This window comes from Sturnira hondurensis, unplaced genomic scaffold (genome assembly GCF_014824575.4).
Source record: "Sturnira hondurensis isolate 20B ecotype Veracruz unplaced genomic scaffold, ASM1482457v3 Scaffold0014432, whole genome shotgun sequence".
NCBI lineage: Eukaryota > Metazoa > Chordata > Mammalia > Chiroptera > Phyllostomidae > Sturnira > Sturnira hondurensis.
The window spans coordinates 558,444-579,261 of NW_028087063.1; the positions used below are offsets into that span (position 1 = coordinate 558,444).

At 35.9% G+C, this 20,818-nt stretch overlaps 2 pseudogenes; both read right to left on the reverse strand.

Annotated features, from left to right (window-relative positions):
• Positions 1-442: 442 nt before the first annotated feature.
• Positions 443-1,053, reverse strand: LOC118999016 (heterochromatin protein 1-binding protein 3-like; annotated as a pseudogene).
• A 14,278-nt stretch (positions 1,054-15,331) lies between these two features.
• LOC118998995 (60S ribosomal protein L27a-like) lies at positions 15,332-15,823 on the reverse strand (annotated as a pseudogene).
• Positions 15,824-20,818: the final 4,995 nt, after the last annotated feature.

Consider the following 20,818-nt stretch of genomic DNA (forward strand, 5'->3'; position numbering starts at 1 on the left):
TGTTTGTTGTTTAGCTTCCTGTTAAAGGTGAGATCATATGGTATTTGTCTTTCACCTCCTGGCTTATTTCACTCAGCATAAGCCAAGAGCTCCTACCTTTTGCAACAGCATAGATAAAATGGTAAATTTTATTTTATGTGTATTTTAACACAATATAAAAATTAGAAAAAATAATTAAAATAATGAGCATATGAGACAATATAGAGTTCAACACTGAATATTCTAGCAGTTGACATCATGAGAAAAGTTTATCAGGCTCTTATAAAAGTTAACATGTAGTTGGGTTTTAAAAAGAAGCTATATGTGGAAATCTGGAAAAAATACTGGGTTAAAAAATTGAATGTACACAAAAGGTTTATTCCTAGCTTAGCTAAAAGTAATATTTATTGAATATTTATTTGTCTCCTTTTTCATGAAAAGAGGTTAAGTTGATAATGTGCTTTTAAGTCCAGGCCAACAGGTCACACCTGATGTCCACTCTAGGTTTTAGGTAATACGGAGATGTGTATTTTCTGACCAGACTGTAAGAAGCTTCTTCAGGTTCACAAAGGTGGATAAAGACCAGTAGGAAGATATCCTCCATTTTTTACTTCTGGTTCTGAACCCACTGCAGATCTCCTGTTCTTTCTGCTTCTGGATTTCTGAGGGGATTTTCTCCATTTCTGGACCACAAAAAACTCCCAGAAGCTCATTTCCCTTTTGTCTGTTTGATGACACCTCTATTCAACTGTCCCTTCAGGCTTCAGTGCTCATTTAAGGGAGTAGCCCCTTCTCTCTAGCTCCAGTGAAGGCACTTAGGGAGGATATATTTTCAAGTAGCAACAATGGATGCACCACCTTCCTGGACACATGCCTCAGCTAGGACTGCATCCATTTGGGGACTTGGGGCAGAGGCCATCAGTGCTTGTGTTTGGTCCCCTGCTAGCTGGCTGGCAGGAAGGATCACCCAGAAAGGTATTTTGTCCCTTCTTCTCCTTTTTCTTTAAACTGATCTTTCTCATTCTATCTTGTTTCCTTAGAGAGCTTGTTTTCTTTCTTCTCTTTAACAAACATTTTCTTTAGTCATAATTCCGCATTTTGGGTTAAGTGCTTCCTAGGCAGTTCTTCTGGTATCTTCCAGGGCCACTGTAATGTATGAAGTCATCTGGCTGCTCAGCTGGGGATGGAACACATACGATGGTCTCAGTCACATTTCTAATGGTTGCTACTGGCTGTCAACTGGTTGATCTGGAATGCCTCCGCTGCAATGGCCTGTCTGTGCTCCATGAGACCATTCATCTTACAGTGGGCTAGACATCACATGATGGCAGAAGCATTTCAAGACAGCAAGGGTGAAAACTACGAGATTTATTGAGACCCAGGCGTAGACGTTACACAGTGTCACTTCTGCTATATTAAATTGGTCAAAGCATGTAATAGACAAGCCTGGGTTCTAGAGGCAGAAATAACATTCACTTTTTGATTGGTTCCAGAGGCAGAAATAACATTCACTTTTTGATTGGAAATAACATTCACTAAATCTCATTGCAAAGGAGCATGCTTAAAGGAGTAAGGAGGATTGGTGGAGAAATCTTAAGTTATCTACCACAGAATTGATTAAAAGTTTTTCCTAAGATTTTAAGAATAACACACTTAAGTATAACACACACACACACCTACAAAGTGCTCTTCTAAATTTATGGAACCAACTATTCATTTGAACCACCATTTCTTTTTAACTTCATGATTTAAGAGAAATCACAGATTAATATTATCCAGATGTTTTGAATTTATCTTTATTCTGTGATGTATGTAGGTAGTGACATGAGATGGATATGCATAGGTCCAATTACCAATCGTTTTCAAAGATCAAGTTTCAAAAATCAAGAGTTTTGACTAAGTATATGAAAGTACACATCTTTGTGTTCATGCATAGTCCTGCTGTCACTAAAATGATTTTACTTTTCACAAATCAATATCTAAGGCAGTTCAACAAATTTGTTCTCTTACCAGCAACATGACTTTGTCCCCAGAGTTCCCTGACCTCACTCCTGAAAATAAACCACAAAAGAGTGTCTTGACATAAAAATATGCTTACAAATATTTGTGGAATGAAGTCTTGACCACTGTGCCAACCTACTGTACCTCTCAGGGGAAACTTACACTTTTATCCACCCAACTGTTAATGAATAAAGCCTTCAATCAAGACCAATCAGGAACTTGCAGTAAATTTACAGTATAGACTCTGTCATAAAAAGACGGAAATTAGAAACTCTACAACAATTCAGAAAGCATCTTGTCAAAGTACATGAGGTCTATCTAGAAAGTCTCTAACCGTGTGTTATGAAAAATAGAGATATTTGTTGAAGAAGATTTAAGATACAAGAAGTCTTGTCATAGAACAATGATGCCTCTGGCCCCTTCAAAGTAGGCACCATGGGACCTCACAGACTTCTCCCAATCACCATCAGCTGCTCCATTGTATTTTCCTGAATCTCAACAATGGCCTGAAATTTCTCCCTTTTTAAAGTGATTTTAGTTTGGGGAAAAGACAGAAGTCACAGAAAGCTGAATCTGGGCTGTAGAGGAGGCCAAGTCACCTGCGTGGTTTGATGTTTCACAAAAAAATTGGGCACAAGATGTGATGCATGAGTGAGTGCATTATCGTGATGAAGCTGTCAATCACCAGTTGCCCATAACCAACTGCCCTTAGCCATGTGCTTCTGAATCATCCAAATAGTTTCCACAGAGGAATGTTCAATCTTATCACAAAATTTGATGCAGATTTTTTGTTCTACCTGTTCAGTCATTTTGAATGCAACAGGTACACAGCACACATGCTTATCAATGGTGTCTACCACCCCCACTGACTAGTACAGTGAAGTTGTCATTGTTCACACATGTGCATTCTACTCCACTCTCTTTGGCTTCCAGGTTACATCATCTCATGCAAACCATTCTCATTATACTAACAAAGGTTGGACTTTCTCTGAACAGACCTTGTATAGTACCATATTTTTACTAATTTTTATGTGATGGTCTCTTAAGAGTCTCAAGTTAAAATACATTTCCTTAAAACAACTCCTAGACATAGACAACAGTGCGATGATTGCTGGGGGTGGGGCAATATAAGGGAACTAAATGGTAATGAAAAACACAATAAAGATTATATAAAAAGTACATTTCCTTAAAAAAGACTGTTTACTCACAGAACACTTGAAACGGATAATTCAAAAACATTTTACATGAGAGTTCTTTCTTTATTTTTCTCTCTATTATTGTAGAATTTCAGTTTGAATGTTGCTTTTTAGTCTCATCATCTGGCATCTCTTTTTTTTTACATTTTATTTATTTATTTTTAGAGAGAGGGGAAGGGAAGGAGAAAGAGTGGGAGAGAAACATCAATGTGTGGTTGCCTCTCATGTGTCCCCCACTGGGAACTGGCTTGCAACCCAGGCATGTGCCCTGACTGGGAATCGAACCAGTGACCCTTTGCTTCACAGGCCCGTGCTTAATCCACTGAGCTATGCCAGCCAGGGCTGGCATCTCTTTTTTCTTAAATCCAGGAATAATCATGTGTTTGTAAAATGTGGAATACTAAAATAAAATAATCTCAATTTCAAATTGTATTTATTGTATTCAAACTGTATTTATTTCCTAATTATTCCTTCCCAAAAGAAGAAATACAGAACTTAGACTTTACCTAGTCGCAGAACATCAGATCAAGATTGAATTTGAAAATCCAAATTTCTAGTGATGACCTTCAAAGAAGACACAAATAAGAGCAAACAGGCCTTGAAACCTCCACCCAAGTATGATGACTCCAGTGCAGTGGTAACATTATCTAACAAATATTAGCATGTTTCTCATAATCTGAGTACAAATTTCTCTTCTGTTTTGCTCTATTGTGATATTTTCCTTTGTTGCTATCTTAGATAAAATAAATATTTTTCCAGGATCTACAGGCTGAATAAATAGAAATCATATAAATATAGAAAGCTTTTTATTATTAAAAATTCTTATTGCTTTTTCACAACTAAAACCATTGACTTGGAAAATGTAAGCTTGAAACTTTACACCACTTAACGAAAGATGCAGCCCTGAGAAGATGGATAAATATCCAAGAGCTCTCCTGAAATTCTAGGGTCATTGTATAAGAATAAGAAAATTAGTTATGGAACCATCATAGATTCTAATGGGAAGAGTTTATTTGATCTGTGGAATTCTCCTGCTGTCTTTTTTTTTAAACCAAAGCTTCAACTCTCCTTCCCTTCAGAAATACTTAGGCAGGTTTTCATATTTTGTGTTCTGCCTGTGAAGTTGTACCACCTCTGGACACCACTTTCAAGAAAAATATGGAGACAACAGGTGTCTTAGAGAAAAAGAGTAGTTTTAGAATTCTTTGTTCTAAAATGTTGATGAAAGAAAGAGAGGTCATGTGAGAATAAGTATAAAGACTGCAAACTAAGACTATTTTTTCTTGGCCTAAAATAATTGACTAAAAAAGTTTTAGGTATTTTCTAAACTAAGTAGGAAAAATAGTGAAAAGGGGTTGAATTTGAGGTAACAGAGTTATTTGAAATAGTATGTGCTATTTGTAAATGTCTCATTATATAGAAAATAATCTCCTACATTTTGCATATAATTTTATTTTAAATCATTGAAACATTTTTAATTCAATTTTAAAGATTTCTGAGACCACTGTGAAAAGTGATCCATATACTGACACTAATGTTTGCATTGGGTCTGTGTAATCTGGCAAGGTAACCAAGGATAAGATTCATATGCTCCATAACTTATAAAAAGATTCTGGATAACTCAAAAGTGACTGGAAATGGCAGTTTCTGTATCTCTCTTTAATCATGATAAGCTCTTTTTCCTTATAGTATTATAAACATGGCAAAATAATCAGTTTCCTATAATTAGACCCTTTATGGCATCATCTACATGCAATTTACCAAGCAACAGTTATATAAATAGACATACTGAGGTTGTTTTATTTTAATCATTGAATGGCTTCTATTCTATCTTTGATTTTTGTAGTTTGAATATGATATGGCTAGGTGTAGATTTTATTTATTTTTAGAGAGAGAGAGGAAATTAGGCATAAATAAAAGAACAGAAACATTGATGCAAGGGAGAAACATTAATCGGTTGTTTCTTGTACCTAACCCACAACCCAGTCATGTGCCTTGATTGGGATTTAAATCAGTGATGTTTTGCTGTGTAAGAAGACACCCAACCAACTGAGCCACACCCATTAGGGCTCTAGGTGTAGGTTTTTGTTTCTTCTTCTTTTCTTCTTCCTCTCCTTCCCCTTCTCTTTTTTCTTCTTCTTCTTCATCTTCTTCTCCTCCTCCTCCTCCTCCTTCTTCTTCTTCCCATTTATTCTTCTCATTTTTCTCTAAGCTTCTTGGATCTGTGGTTTGGAATCATTAACCCTATGTCAAAAAATAAGGAAACCCAAGCTTACAACAATTTTCTTGGCCACAATATCCTGATAGTGCCTGATGGAGTTATTAACAAAGCTAAGAGTCGCTAATACAAAAGCTGATATACCATGTCTTTGCATACACCTTCCGTTTCCCCTCCACTATTCTATCACATTATCTTATGGTTTCTTTCTTAAAGTAGTCCATGAATCAACCTTTGCAGTCAGAAACTTTAAAAATATTATAAATCTGTATACAACTTCAGGATTCATTGCATTGCTTAAGGCCCAATTTCTTATGTAAAAAGGAGTAAAACAATCATAATGGAAAGGTATTATAAAGATGAGATGAAGACATATGTAGAAATATCAATATATCCATTAAATGGATTCATGGATATATAATTATACCTATATTCTTATGTGTGTAGACTAAGTGCTAAGTACATGTATGTTAGCCAGTATATGTTAATGTAGCCAGTTACTCCTTATTTACCTCTAATGCATATTGTTTCAAACCAGAGCACTTTTGTCTATTCTTCGATGTCTTCTTCAATGGGAAGTGGTTCTCCCATTACTTACTCTAAGTCCATATCTTACTGAGTTTCGTGACTTTAAGTGAAAAACTGTCTTCTAAACTGAGTGAAGACTGCCTATAAAATGCAAAACTGTAACTCACCCCCCAACCAACAGCTGTAGAAGATTATATTAATATTAATAATAATAATACGTTTAGATAACTATTGCCATTTATAAAGCATTTACTATTGACAAACAGAATGTTCCACATGGGGCAAATATTTTCTTGCTTAATTTATCCAGGCTGCATAAGGACTGACGGAGATTTGGCTATATAATCATTTCATGCACAGTTATGCTTCAATTGTAATAGAAAATTAAAGAAAAGTGGTAAAAATAATAAACATTCTAACTCTGATTAAAGAATCTTGGATCTAGAGTTTTAAGTAAAAGACTTGTGTTTCTACTCTTTGGTGACCCTTCTCCATAGTACCCTCCTTTTCCAAAATACCAGATCCCAGCTACCTTAGAATGAGCACAGTGTGGATTCTGATTTCTAAAAGGCATCTAATTATGGAACATGAAACTGTGTTCTGTCAACCAACCACCTATGAGCTGTTCACAGATAGCCTTCATGTACACCCTGCAATTCCTACAACTGTTACTGGCTTTATTTGTTCTTCTTTTTGGCTCACTGATATTTCAAAAAGACACTTGAGTTTTATTTTCCTCACCACTTGACCACAGGTCTTTGATTACACTTTCCATGTCTGTATTGACAAACTTAATTCTGTGCTCTCATGACATGTATCATGCCTTTGAACACTGCCTGTTTCACAAATTGTTAGAGTTTTTATGTAATATATTTACTAAATCAAAGCCTTCCTTTCCACAGGACTGTGTGATTGTTGGACTTACCATTTCTAATATTCTTTGTTAATTCAAACTGAATTTTCTTATTTTTACTTGCTTTGAAATAAATAATAACAACGACGACAACCCACAAAGACTTAAGCAAGATCACTAAAATCACATTTTTAAGGGAAGGGATAGATATTGCTTAAAGAGAAATACATTTTCTGAAAGAGTAGAACCTTATCCAACTAGTTTTTTCTAAGTACTTCAAATTTATTTGTTAGATTAAATAGAGCCATTGACGTGGGTGGAAGAGAAAATGAGGAGAAAGTTACAAAGCGTGGCACACTGTCAAAGAAAGATAAAAATGAAGAGCTTAAAATGTCGGATCTTTGTGTACAAGGGATTAGCAATGTAAAAATAAAAGTAAAGACTAATACAATATCCACAAGAATAATTCGAAATATTTCAAAATTTTGCCTAAGGCTAACCCTGAAAGACCAAAGCATATCTCAGAAAGGTTGTCCATAGTGTACAAGAATTTATACCTTATTTTCCCACATGGAAACAAGTAAAAGTAGGCATGTTGAGCTGCATTTGAGAAAGAGTTTTTCCTCTGGTATTTGCTAATGTATCAGATCAAGACTAATTTTTTCCAACTTTTTTCTAAATATGTTACCACTTGCTGTTTAGCAGTTCTATAGATTTCAAGCTTTCATTCACAGTTGTGATGCTAGCACAATTCAAAGGAGAGGCAGATGAGCTATGTTGCTAGTACATTTAGAAAACTAAAAAAAAAAAAAAAAATGGAAAAAAGAAACTATTAATCCATACCCTAAAGGTAAAGAAGTTGAGATAATTAAGTTCTACTCTTGACAATATTATAGATTTGTGGTTGTACAGCCTGTTGTTTTCCAATCCAAATACTGGGAGAGTACAGAAGGAAGAGATGTTTCAAGATCAGAGGATAGTTAAGGAACCTTTTGGCTCCTTGGTGTTTGCACTAACCTCAAAGCAGTCTGTCACATTAGATTAAATCTTTGCTTAATTTCACACTGCTAAAAGGAATAGACAACTTGTTCTCAAGATAAATCAGTGAGGAAAAAAGCAAAAATCATAGACTTACAGATTCCCTACTGACTTACAAACAAACCCCAAATGATAAAAGAACCCAACTGTTTTGAACCATGTTAGAAAATCATAATCACTATCACATTTGGTAATATGAGACAATTTTAATTTTCTAAACCAAAAGTATTTCTGGAAAGTATCTGACCTATAAATTTAAGAATATGTTAATTTATTCAGAAATTATTTATTGAGTGACTACAATATACCTGGAATTCTTTTAAATCGTGGGGATGCATGAGTGAACAAGAAAGTCTACATGGAAGGAATTTTCTAGTAGGGTGAGCTGTGTGTGTGTGTATAGGAGAGGCAGAACATGGACTGTAAATAAACAATCAAATAGGAAAATTACCAAATTGTGAAAAGGACTGTGAGGGACTGAATGGATCACTGGTTCAGGTTAGTTGGATAGGGAAACTTGCATGATATTTAAACTGAGATCTAAGAGACAAAATGAGTCAATGAGACAAAGATTAAGAGCACAGGTTAGACAGGCGCTAAACATATCAGGCATTTTAACCAAAATAAAAATGTGAATTTGGTCTAATTGTGATGAGAAACCATGGAGGGTTTGATGTAAGAGCAAACGTGACATGATTTATAATTTTTAAAGCATCCCACTGGCTTCTGTATGAATTGTTATCTAAAGCACAACAAACCTTTTAAGACAAGGGGAAATACATGGTTGTGTCTCCAAAGCAGTCATCCTCTTGCTCACTCTCAAATAGTTGAGTGCCAGTTTGGGACAAACACTGCACTTCTTGCTGGAGAGTCAATGTGGATTAACTCAAACACGGATCCTTACTCTCATGGAACTTACTGTCCGAAAAGGAACATGAACATTAATTACATAATCACACGAAAGTTATACGACAGCCATCTGCAAAAGTGCACTGGAAAAAGAAAACAAGGTTTGATGTGATTATGTAACAAAGCATCCAAATCTGACTGTGCAGTAACTGAAGGCTTCACACAGGCTGTGATCAACATAATGAGTAGAAGTAAATTAATGACACTTACCCTAGTGCAATGAAGGTTTTAAGCAGGCTTTAAGCAGAGGGATGGCATGATTGAATGTGAGTTTGAAAGTGCTCACTCACTCTGGCTACAGTTGAAAATAGATTGGAAAAAAGAACAGAATGAATATAGAGGAATGCGTGAGGATGTCCCCTTAGGAGATAACAGTAGCTAAGAACAGAGTGAAGGTAACAACAAAGAGCAAAACTGACCCCTTGGATACTGAAATAACAAAGGCAATTGGTCTTGGTAATGGATTATATGGAAGAGAGATACAGAATGGAATGAAGAGCCTGAGCAGGTGGATAAATGATGATGCCATTTACTCTGAGATGGACTAGTAAAAGAAAATCAGGTTTGATGAGGACTGTGAATCTGGTCATGTACATCATGAACTTGTAATATCTTCAAAATATCCATCTGATGTGTCAAGTCAGTAGTTGCATATACTGATATATCATAAAAGAGCTCTGAGCTAAAGAAATAAATCTGGAGATCACCATAGAAACCAGAGTATGGAGGAGTTGAAATTTCCTAGGAAGAGACTCTAAGTAAAAGGCCTATTAATGAGCTTGAAGAAATTCCAGAAATTGATGACTTGTTAGAAAAGGAACTGCTTGAAAAGGAAATCTGAAAGACATGGTCTGAGAGGTAACGGTGAAGAACATCAAATAATGCCAAATAATTATCAAGAACAGAGAAGAGTCTGGAAGTTTTCTACATATGCAAAGTAATAAGCTAATCTGTTGTTGTTTTATGAAAGCTGAAAGAAGACACAAGACCCCTGGGTTAGAGACATGGGACTTTATTATTCACAGCAAAAGTAGTAGTCACAGGGCAACAGAATGCTCTTGCAGGCTTTCTATGTCCTCTAAATCCGATGGAGTGCTGTGAAGTGCCCATGATACAATGCATGCACATCCAATGTACTGCATTACAAGAGACGAATACTTATTGGAAGATGAACACTCTTGTACTAGGGTGAGAGCAAGGATGCTGTATAAATGAAAGAAAATGTTATACTTTGGATTGCTTGTTGAAAACACAACCCTGAAAATCAGCCTGAATAAAGAACAGGCAAGAGAAGGGAGGCAGGCTGGATGGAAGGGGGCAAAGGGGGAAAAAGCAGGGATAACTGGAATAACAAGAAATAAAATACAATAAAAAGTACATTATTTATTTTTAAGAAAAAATAAACATAAGTTATTAAAACATAAAACATTTAAAAACAAAACAAAAAATATAATTGAAAAAGAATAGTCAGAAATTTGCATTCTTGGAATAGTCAGGCAGAACATAGAGGAATAATCGGGGCCCAGGGCAGATTGCATCTTCTCATAATGACCCAGAAAAGACAACCAAATTGAAGACAGAAAAAAATTGCAAATGCCCTTAACAAAATGGATATCATCATTAACCTAATTAAAGACTATTTCATCAGTGAGGTGTAATGTGAAAATTTATTGTATTAGGGTATCTTTGGGGTTTGGAAATAAAGATCACAAACATAGAATAGTTTTTACAAGAGATCCAACTAAAACAGGATAAAAATAGAAATGGTAACTTGAGATTGCATATTGAAGAAATGTTTTTGTTGTAGGTTTGGTCTTTAGCATGTTTAAATGCTGATGGAAATGATCAAATAAAATGTTCTACAAACATCAGAATTTAAGACACTGTTAAGGTTTCTTTTAGATGTTATTTATTTATTTTTAGAAAGAGGGGAAGAGAGGGAGAAATAGAGAGAAACATCAATGTGCAGTTGCCTGTTGCTTGCATCCAACTGGGGACCTGGCCCGCAACCCAGGCGTGTGACCTGACTGGGAATCTAGCCAGTGACCCTTTGTTTCACAGGCTGGCACTCAATCCACTGAGCCATATCAGCCAGAACTAATGCTGTTAAGTTTTATTAATCTTGTTTATGACATCATTATGTATTGAATTGTGTATTCCCCACAAAAATATATTGAATTCCTAATCCGCAGTACTTCTGAAAGTGACCTTACATGAAAATAAAGTCTTTATAGATGATAAAGATTAGGTCACTAGGGTAGGCCCTAATTACAGTAAATATGACTGTGTCCTTGTGAAAAGGGAAACTTTGAGCTCAGAGGCAGACACACATAGAGGGAAGATGATGGGAACACATAGGGAGAATGTCATCTATAAGCCAAGGATATCCTGAGGCCAGCAGAAATTAAGAAAGAGACATGGAACAAATTCTTCTTCACAGCACTCATAAGGAATTAACTGTGACTACATCTTGATTTCAGAAGTCTAGCCTTCAGAACTGCAAGAATAAATTTCTGTTGGTTAAACCACCTGGTTTGCGGTGCTTTCTTAAACGGCAACTTTAGGAAACTAATACAGACACGTTTTTAGAAAGACTGAATTCTGAATATAAGAAACAAAAGCAGAAGGTAAGACTGCTTTCCTTTTTATGGCCTTGTGATATCATGCAGATTATTATGATAAGTCAGAGAAAGACACATACTATCTGATCTTACTTATATGTGGAATGTAATGAACAAAATAGAAACAGAGGCATGGTTGCATGGAACAGACAGAGAGCTGTGTATATGTCTGTGTACATACACACACATATATATGTACACACATACAGACAGACAACAGTGTGGTGATGGCCCAAGGGAAAGTGGGGTAAATATAGGAAGAAGTGGGCAAAGAGCGGAAAACTGGGGATGGAAAGGGACTTTGCTTGGGGCATTGGGAACACAATGCAGTGTGGATTTGTTTTATGAAGTTGCCCACTTGAAATCTGTATGGTTTTGTGAACCAATGTCACCCCAATAAAATCAATTAAAGTTAATTAATTAAAATTAAAAAGTANTTATGTATTGAATTGTGTATTCCCCACAAAAATATATTGAATTCCTAATCCGCAGTACTTCTGAAAGTGACCTTACATGAAAATAAAGTCTTTATAGATGATAAAGATTAGGTCACTAGGGTAGGCCCTAATTACAGTAAATATGACTGTGTCCTTGTGAAAAGGGAAACTTTGAGCTCAGAGGCAGACACACATAGAGGGAAGATGATGGGAACACATAGGGAGAATGTCATCTATAAGCCAAGGATATCCTGAGGCCAGCAGAAATTAAGAAAGAGACATGGAACAAATTCTTCTTCACAGCACTCATAAGGAATTAACTGTGACTACATCTTGATTTCAGAAGTCTAGCCTTCAGAACTGCAAGAATAAATTTCTGTTGGTTAAACCACCTGGTTTGCGGTGCTTTCTTAAACGGCAACTTTAGGAAACTAATACAGACACGTTTTTAGAAAGACTGAATTCTGAATATAAGAAACAAAAGCAGAAGGTAAGACTGCTTTCTTTTTTATGGCCTTGTGATATCATGCAGATTATTATGATAAGTCAGAGAAAGACAAATACTATCTGATCTTACTTATATGTGGAATGTAATGAACAAAATAGAAACAGAGGCATGGTTGCATGGAACAGACAGACAGCTGTGTATATGTCTGTGTACATACATACACATATATATGTACACACATACATACACACAACAGTGTGGTGATGGCCCAAGGGAAAGTGGGGTAAATATAGGAAGAAGTAGGCAAAGAGCAGAAAACTGGGGATGGAAAAGGACTTTGCTTGGGGCATTGGGAACACAATGCAGTGTGCAGTTGTTTTATGAAGTTGTCCACTTGAAATCTGTATGGTTTTGTGAACCAATGTCACCCCAATAAAATCAATTAAAGTTAATTAATTAAAATTAAAAAGTAAATATTAAAAACTTTTGAACACTTCATTTCACTGCATTTCAGCTGAACCATGGTCATAGCACACATTTTCAGGAGTGTATCATATTGAGAGTACCACTAAAACATTCATTCTTGAAGAAATCTAAAAACTTTGTAAAAAGGAACAAAAAATCCCTATGTGTTTCCTTAGCAAAATGAGAATTAAAGCTTACTTCATGGATATTCAGTTGGTAACACTGTACATTTGTTAATGTAGTCTTTCAAAATAAAATGAAGAATAGAATTCCTTTTAAGTGTACACAGGAAAAAATGGGGATGTTTGGGAGAATGGCTTTCTGAAAGGGCCTAAACCAGTTTGTAGGAACAGAAAGCTTAAGCAATGACTCCTCCAGACTTTAAAAAAAAAATCCCTAACCACTATGGTTTTGCAGTTCCTCATCTGAACTTGAAGAATTATATTAGATCATCTCTTATAATGATCATGGGATTTACTTCAAAAACATACGTTTTTAGTGTAAGTGCCTCGTTCTGCACAAATTGAACACATGACTCATGCTTTCTTGCTGCTGAAATCATTCCGGATTGCCTACCCATAACCTTCATTCTCATATATGCTTTGTATGCCTTTGACACAGATAATGGGTTTTTTTTTAAATTTATGTTTTTCTTACTCTAGTTTCCCTGAGTATACTTTTCCTGAGGTTAAGGAAAAGGTCTGATGGGCCTCAGACCAGGGGGCTCTCTTCAATTCTCTCAGAGAGAATGCTCACCCACTAACCTGGGTCCAGCTAAGCTAGAGGAAGGGCGCATCTGCACCTGCAGCTGGACCAGGGCTTTCCAGTGGGCCAGCTGTGCTCAGTCTTCTACATGATTAATACACATCAGTTTCTACAGTCTCTGGATCCAAAACAATGTCTCTATTTTATCACTATTACGATTTCTTAGAGGAAGTGAAAATGTACTTCCTCTGGCTAAATAGTATTTGGGACATTTCCATTTAGCTCTCCAAGTGTGTACAGAGATCACATGAGTTTCTACTTGTAGCAGACCTGAGACATAAATTGAAGACTGTGGCCACATGATCAGAGAACTATTTCAGCAAAGTCAAAGGTAAAAAACAGTACTCGTGGACAACCAGAGGAACACGTACCCATTTAAGTTTATAAAGAAGGAAAATTGGGCCAAGTTGTTAAAGTCACTTCAGATTTTTGCCAATTTTTCAGATTGAACACTTTGTTGATGAAACAAAACTCAGAGGAAATGTCTCAATTAGCTCTCTTAGTTCCCTAGCTCTCAAACAAAACAAAACAAAGCAATACATTCCAAGGTAGGTAGTGAAGGCTACACCCTCATTGTGCAGGTCAGTGCTTATCAAATAAAAAAATAGTTCAGATATATGAATAGAACTTTTATACAAAAAACAAAATACCAGGCATACCAGCCTAGGCTTGAACGCTGTTTGTGTGCACATCATTATTCAAAACAGCCTCTGGTCACAGCAGTGATGGAAATCAAATTGTTTTACAAATACTCTTTCAATATACTTAAAACTGAGTGTACTTACAGTGGATAAGTGGATAGGTCTTTTTAAGTGGATAAGTTGTGGTGTTTTAAAGACAAATAACACATGAAAAGTCCATTTATTTATACAAAGTAAACCCAACTTAACTTTTCATTTATACAATATGCTTTTGTACCAAGGCTTGCATTTCAAAAAACATTGCTTACACTTAAGAACCCTGCAACATCAAGTCTTAAGTTAATAAGAGTTAGTTTTATCTTTATTATTATTATTTAAAAGCCATTTGGTATATTGGCAACTAGGGATATAATTACACACAGGCACACACTTCAGTATAATTTTATAGTCCATATTAAATTTTTTAAATTACATGCACTTGTGTGTAAATAAAATCCTAGAAACTCATCTAAATATTTTTCCCATATAGCAATAGCTAGACTTTGGGGGGTAGAAAACGGGGGAGTGATATTACACACAAAAAGTAATTAAAATATTTTGGAAAAAACTTCTCTTAAATCAGTACCCTAGTGATTACATTCACTGTTGTTTCTTAAATTTACTTCTCTGTATATTATATTAAAAAGTAAAGTACTATGTGCATCATCAGTTATTTTTAGAAGCTCAGCACACTCTCAAGAGGAAAACATACCACTAAAATTATACAGGATATTTGTTAAATGTATTAAAAGAAATGGTTACTTAATTCTTTTTTTTAAGTGTATGGATTTTATTGTTTAATTGTGTTTATACTATAAGTACTCTCAGTTTTAAGTATATTGAAAGAATATTTATAAAACAATTTTACTATAAATATTTTAAAATATTACTGAGGAACATCCAAGGATCTTTTAATATAATTAAGAATAATATATTATCTTCATTATTACTTTTTTTCTGGATTGTGATCTGTCTCTTATATTTTTTTTACTGACAAGTATGTTAAAAATAAGAAATTAAAGTCCAATTATATTCTTTCTTAACCTTCTCATGTGGAATCAGTGATGACAGCCCTCATATGACATCATGAATCATTTCCTTTGAAATGACTCAACTATCAGGTGAAAATAAAAAACTAAAATAAAAAGGTCATGACAGATTTTTTCGTTTGCTTGTTTTTTTTTTTTTACAAAAGCACTTGAGAGAATGGAATGAATTCTCCTACATGTGGCTTCAAGCTACCAACCTACAGGCCCCACCAACACTCTCAATCTTCTCCTCAGCTCTTCTGCTGAAGAATTTGGCCTTCACAAGGACAGGATGCCTTGGGAGCTTTGCCCTTCCCCCAAACTTTGTATTATCCTGATTGCACCACATCAGTGATGGCAGCAGCTCCAGGCCTGTTTTTGGTAGCATTTACCCATCTCTGCTCCCCAACCAAGGCCCACAGTTTATCAAGGTTGACAGTGGGGCAGAAGCTCTGGCTCCTCTTTAAGTGGTAATGCCTCATATCGACTTTCCCAAAGTAACCTCGGTGATATTTGTCAAAGTTGATCATGTGATGATGCAAGGCACCAACATTACCTCGGCCTCCCTCCCAGGGGCTTCCTGTGCTTGCTGATGCAAACTTGGCCGTGCTTCACATGGCCCTGAGGTTTCCGGGTCTTCCTCAGTCTGGATGCCATGTTGGTGGCCGAGATGAAAGAAGTATTTGAAGTCATGAAAGGCAAGGACTTCCATCCAAGATTACTCTATCTGGCAAAGCTATTATTTAGAATGGAAGGGCAGATAAAGTGCTTCCCAGATAAGGTGAAGCTAAAGGAGTTCATGATTACTGAGCCCTTATTATATGAAATGTTAAAGAGACTTATCTAAGAAAAAAGAAGATCAAAAATGCAAACAATAAAATGACAACAAACTCACAACTGTCAATAACCAAACCTCAAAAAACAAAAACAAAAATGAACTAAGCCAACAACTAGAACAGGAACAGACTCACAGAAATAGAGATCACATGAAGGGTTATCAGTGGGGAGACAGAGGGAGCAGAATGGGGGAAAATGTACAGGAAATAAGAAGCATGACTTGTAGGTACAAAATAGACAGGGGGAGGTTAAGAACAGTATAAGAAATGGAGAAGCCAAAGAACTCATAGGTATGATCCATGGACATGAACTAAGTAAGGTGGGGGAATGATAATGGGAGGAGGGTACAGGGTGGAAGAGAGTAAAGGGGAGAAAATAATGGGACCATTGCAGTGGCACAATCAATGAAATATATCTTAAAAAATACTCTTGTCTGCAATGTACTTCTGGAGGTGAGGCTCACACACTGAGTTTTGTCCCCCAAAACTCCAACAGATGATTCTTTGATGCAGGCAATGCTGGGGGAAAACCAATTTAGGCAATTTTACATTTATTGCCTCAAAGGAGTGATTTGACAGGACTGAAATAAGAAATGGTCTTTAGTTTCTATCTTTGTGCTTTGTAAGTCTACATCCTTAAAGGAAAGTTGATGGTTGAAAAAGGCATCTCCTGTCCCTGGACTGAGAAATGATAGGGGAAATGAAGGAGTACCAGAGAGAGAGTTGAAAAGAAAGAAGCTAAGGTAAAGATGTCACAGGCCAAAAAAAAAAAAAAAAAAAGACCAATGTAAGGATAAAGGATTCCAGCTCCACATAAGTGAGTGCCTTCGTCACTCACACCAGGGCTTACAGTAGCTGTCTGGTCCCATCACATCAACTGGCAACTCATCTTTCGTAGCGCCCCACACTTTTTTCAGATAGGGCCAGTCTAACCTTGAGAATTGGGATCTGTTCTTTCTTTTTTCAAGCTGCACCTTGAAACTTCTACTTGCACACCCCAGAGAACTGAATGTGATAGTATTTTTCTACAGAATTACTTATGTCAAATTTTCAAAAGGAAGAGGCCAGAAAAGAAATTCAATTTGGGAAACATCATGGAAGTGGCTCTTTTTTTTTTCTGTCCTTAAAATTCATAGGCAATAAAATGCTTTATAATTATGTAGTACTGATTTTACAATAGATTATCTTATTTTATAGATGAAAATATAGAGAGAAATATCACCAGACATCCTTAGCTACAAAAGAACAAAATCCCTGAACCTGCTCTTTAGCCTAGGAAATCTCTCCCATTAGGGAACTGAATTTTATGCCATCTGGCTCCAAAACGAGAGCTTGCAATGTCAGGCAGTACTTGGAAGAAACAGCTGCATACAGATCTCTCTGAAACCCTCATAAAAATATACGGTAGTATCATTTTTTTTCTTTTTAAAAATGTTTTATGAGATCCCCCATAGTATCTTTTACTAGTCTTGCTGTAAAAATAATGTTTATGGTGATTGAATATACTTTCAGTAAATAGCTTCTGCGGCTATCAAAAGACTTTTTTCTTCTGCATTTAATCACCTAGGAGGAAAGAAATGATGGCAAACAGATTTCACTGCCTTAAACAATATTTGTTAAAGGAAGACTGTTGCCCTAGAGCATCTTACTCAGAAAGTAATTTCCTGGTCACTGCTTTGGAGCCTTGCCTTTTTATTTAGGATTTTCTTTTTTCAGCATGAATCAGCCTTTCCCCCCTGTCTTGCCTCTATCTACATAGGCCTGACATGACATCATGGTCTTTTAATATCACAGTGACCGAATAACATTCCCCATTTGTTTGAGGCTAACCAGGCTCAGATATTCCTGTGCTGGTGATGTTATACCTTGTTTTGTGTTCTTAGGAGAACAATGACCTTTTAGTAAACTGTGGATGCATATGAATCTATGTGGCTGGACTTAATTATGTGGCTTTTGAAATAAACCTCTCCTCAGCAGTCTTAGAAACTTGTTACCTAGATTAAAATGTGATATATCTCTGAAATAAATTTATCCAGCCAATTGACACTAATATTAAATACATTTTTCAGTAGATTTAATATGTAAGGTTTTATGTAGATTTCAGGTAGCTGTCATAAGCTCTAGTAACAGTATTAACAATGACAATAATAAAACTGCAGCAAGTGTTCTGTTATTTTATATAAAGTAAGTTAATTATCATCATTAAATGCCAGAGATTAAGTTATAAGAAAATATTTCTAAGGGGAAACCAACAATTGGTCAAATAAAATAAATAAGAACCAACCCAGGCATGTAAAGAATGATGCTAACGTGCAACCACATTTAAATGGAGGAAGAACATTACTAATAAATCCAATCTTTGCAATGCTAATATTTTGATTATTTGGATGTTATCACTAACTCTGTACCAACTGCTCTGCAAATACATTCCCAATTAGTTAAAATTCTTCCTTAAAAATGTGTAAAAAGTATTTTACTTTTATAGTAATGTTTGTGTACCACCTGGCTTGATAAGAAACTTCACGATGACTCTATAAAACTGGATGATTCTGATCCTGGCTCTTCCTATCTGCTTCCCAGCTACAAAAATTAGGCCCTCACCTGTGATTAACTTCATTCTCACCAAATACGTGGGTTCACTTTCCATCGTACACCTTTGCCCAAAATACTAGTAACCATCCTAACAATTACTGCTTCAACTTGAGAGCATGTATTACTTTTAAGAATACATGTAACAATATGGTGATATGTAAGGCAGAGTTAGATCTAGGGCGATGGTGGCTTCTGAAGATATTGCTCAGCATCTCACTGTTTTTACCATTGTTGCATCTTTTAAGTCTAGATATTTTGCCTTCAGGATACAACAAAAAGTAGCTTCTCTGTAATGGTGATCCTCACCCCTCTCCACGGTTGTATGGCTTCTGCAAAACAACCAGACTCTACTAAATAGAGTGCCTTGTTCCACATTCACTGGTGTGGTACCTTTGCTTCTTGAATCTCCAGCAAGCAAGGAAAGGTGTTAAGGTCATCTATGCACTGGTCTTTGAAGGCCAAGGAAAGCCAAGGAGTAGCTGTTGACATTTACAATAATGACTGAGTGACAAATGGACCTGGAAAGTAAAGCGTTAAAACTGACACAGTTTAGGGGAAAATAGATCCTGGTAAAAAATATTTTCTGATAAAGATACAAAAGTATCTTTATCAGATACTTTTGAGAAAAGGTTAATTTCCCAAGTTCCAAAAGACAGAATATCTGTGCCTTTGTAATTTTCTTTTTAAAAAACTTTTGCAGTGTAGTATATTACACTGACAAATGTGTATGCATGTTGTGTATCTGTGTTTAAAATAAATGCTTGACGGATTATGATACTGATTAACTATTAACACTTTAAAATATGTTTATTAGTCAAGTTACTGATAAATATTTTAATATAAAATAAAACCAAGATTTTAGGAGCCTGCTGTGTTTATACAACACAATCAACATTATCTTATTTAGTTGCAAAATAATTCTTTGAGAGGGCAATCCAATGCCAGTTATCAATCTGTTCCAAAGTCAGTGTTTCAGTGTCCGAAGTATACAATGGGGGAGAGTGAGTATTTTCATAGCAGTGCATTTTTAAGCTGTACTTACGATGATGACTGTGTTATGGTTTTTTTACACTTCAATAATAAACATCTGCTAAAAATAGAGGTGTGAATAAGGGCTAGCTTTTAAGAGAATACAGAGCTCATGGTTGAAAGCAATCCTAGGTTGATATACTGACACTTAATATCAACACGGATAGTGGCAAGTATGCTATGAAATGCATTAATGAGCTATATTTTCCATTTCCACACTAACATCTAACTTCTCACATAATTCTATCTTCTAAGGCTATCAAACATTGATACATAACAAGTAAAAGCTTCTCTCTAAGACTAATGCTCATGAAACTAGAACATTTTTCTCTTGTTAGGAAAATATAAGCCCTGGCTGGAGTGGCTCAGTGGATTGAGCACCAGTCTGAGAACCAAAGGGTGTCTGTTTTCATTACCAGTCAGGGCACACTCCTGGACTGCGGGCCAGGTCCCCAGTGGGAGGCACACAAGTGGCAACCACGCATTGATGTTTCTCTCCCTCTTTTTCTTCCTCCCTTCCCCTCTCTCTAAAAATAAATAAATACAATCTTTTTTAAAGAATATAAGCTACCAAAACAAACTCCAATTTTGTAACACTTCTGCACATATTAATAGTCAATGAGAGACACGGAAGAAAACTGGCCCCCTTGCATTTTTCTTTATTGTATGCCTGCCAGGATTACAGGCAACAGTTTCCAAGTTGTATCATCAACCAGTGTTGCCAAAGAGCTCACTGGCTGTGTGATGTTTGGATTGTCTTCAGGTAAATACAGATTGAAGTTTAATAAAGTTCCTACAGAGAAGGGAATTTCTTAATTGGGGATTAAGTAATGAATGATCCTATAGCCCACTTTACTTCTCTCAGAAATGTTATAAAAGTTATGGAGATGTTTAAAGCACATTCTAATTTTTCAGTGTTACATTTTGGCCTCATAAAAATTTGTAAGGTAGACAAAGCAGAATGTGTTATCCTTAATGCATATGTGAGTAGATTGAGGCTTAAAGAGGTTTGATGACTTGTTTAAGGTCTCAGATTTCCAATGTTGCGGTCATAATTTGTACCCAGGCAATAATAATATGAGAGCATAAACTTGCAAAAACTTAACAGGGTAACAGTCATTACCCTCCCATTGTCCATCATCCCAACACTGTTCTGGACTGCATATATGCATCCTCTTAGGCACAATCATACCTA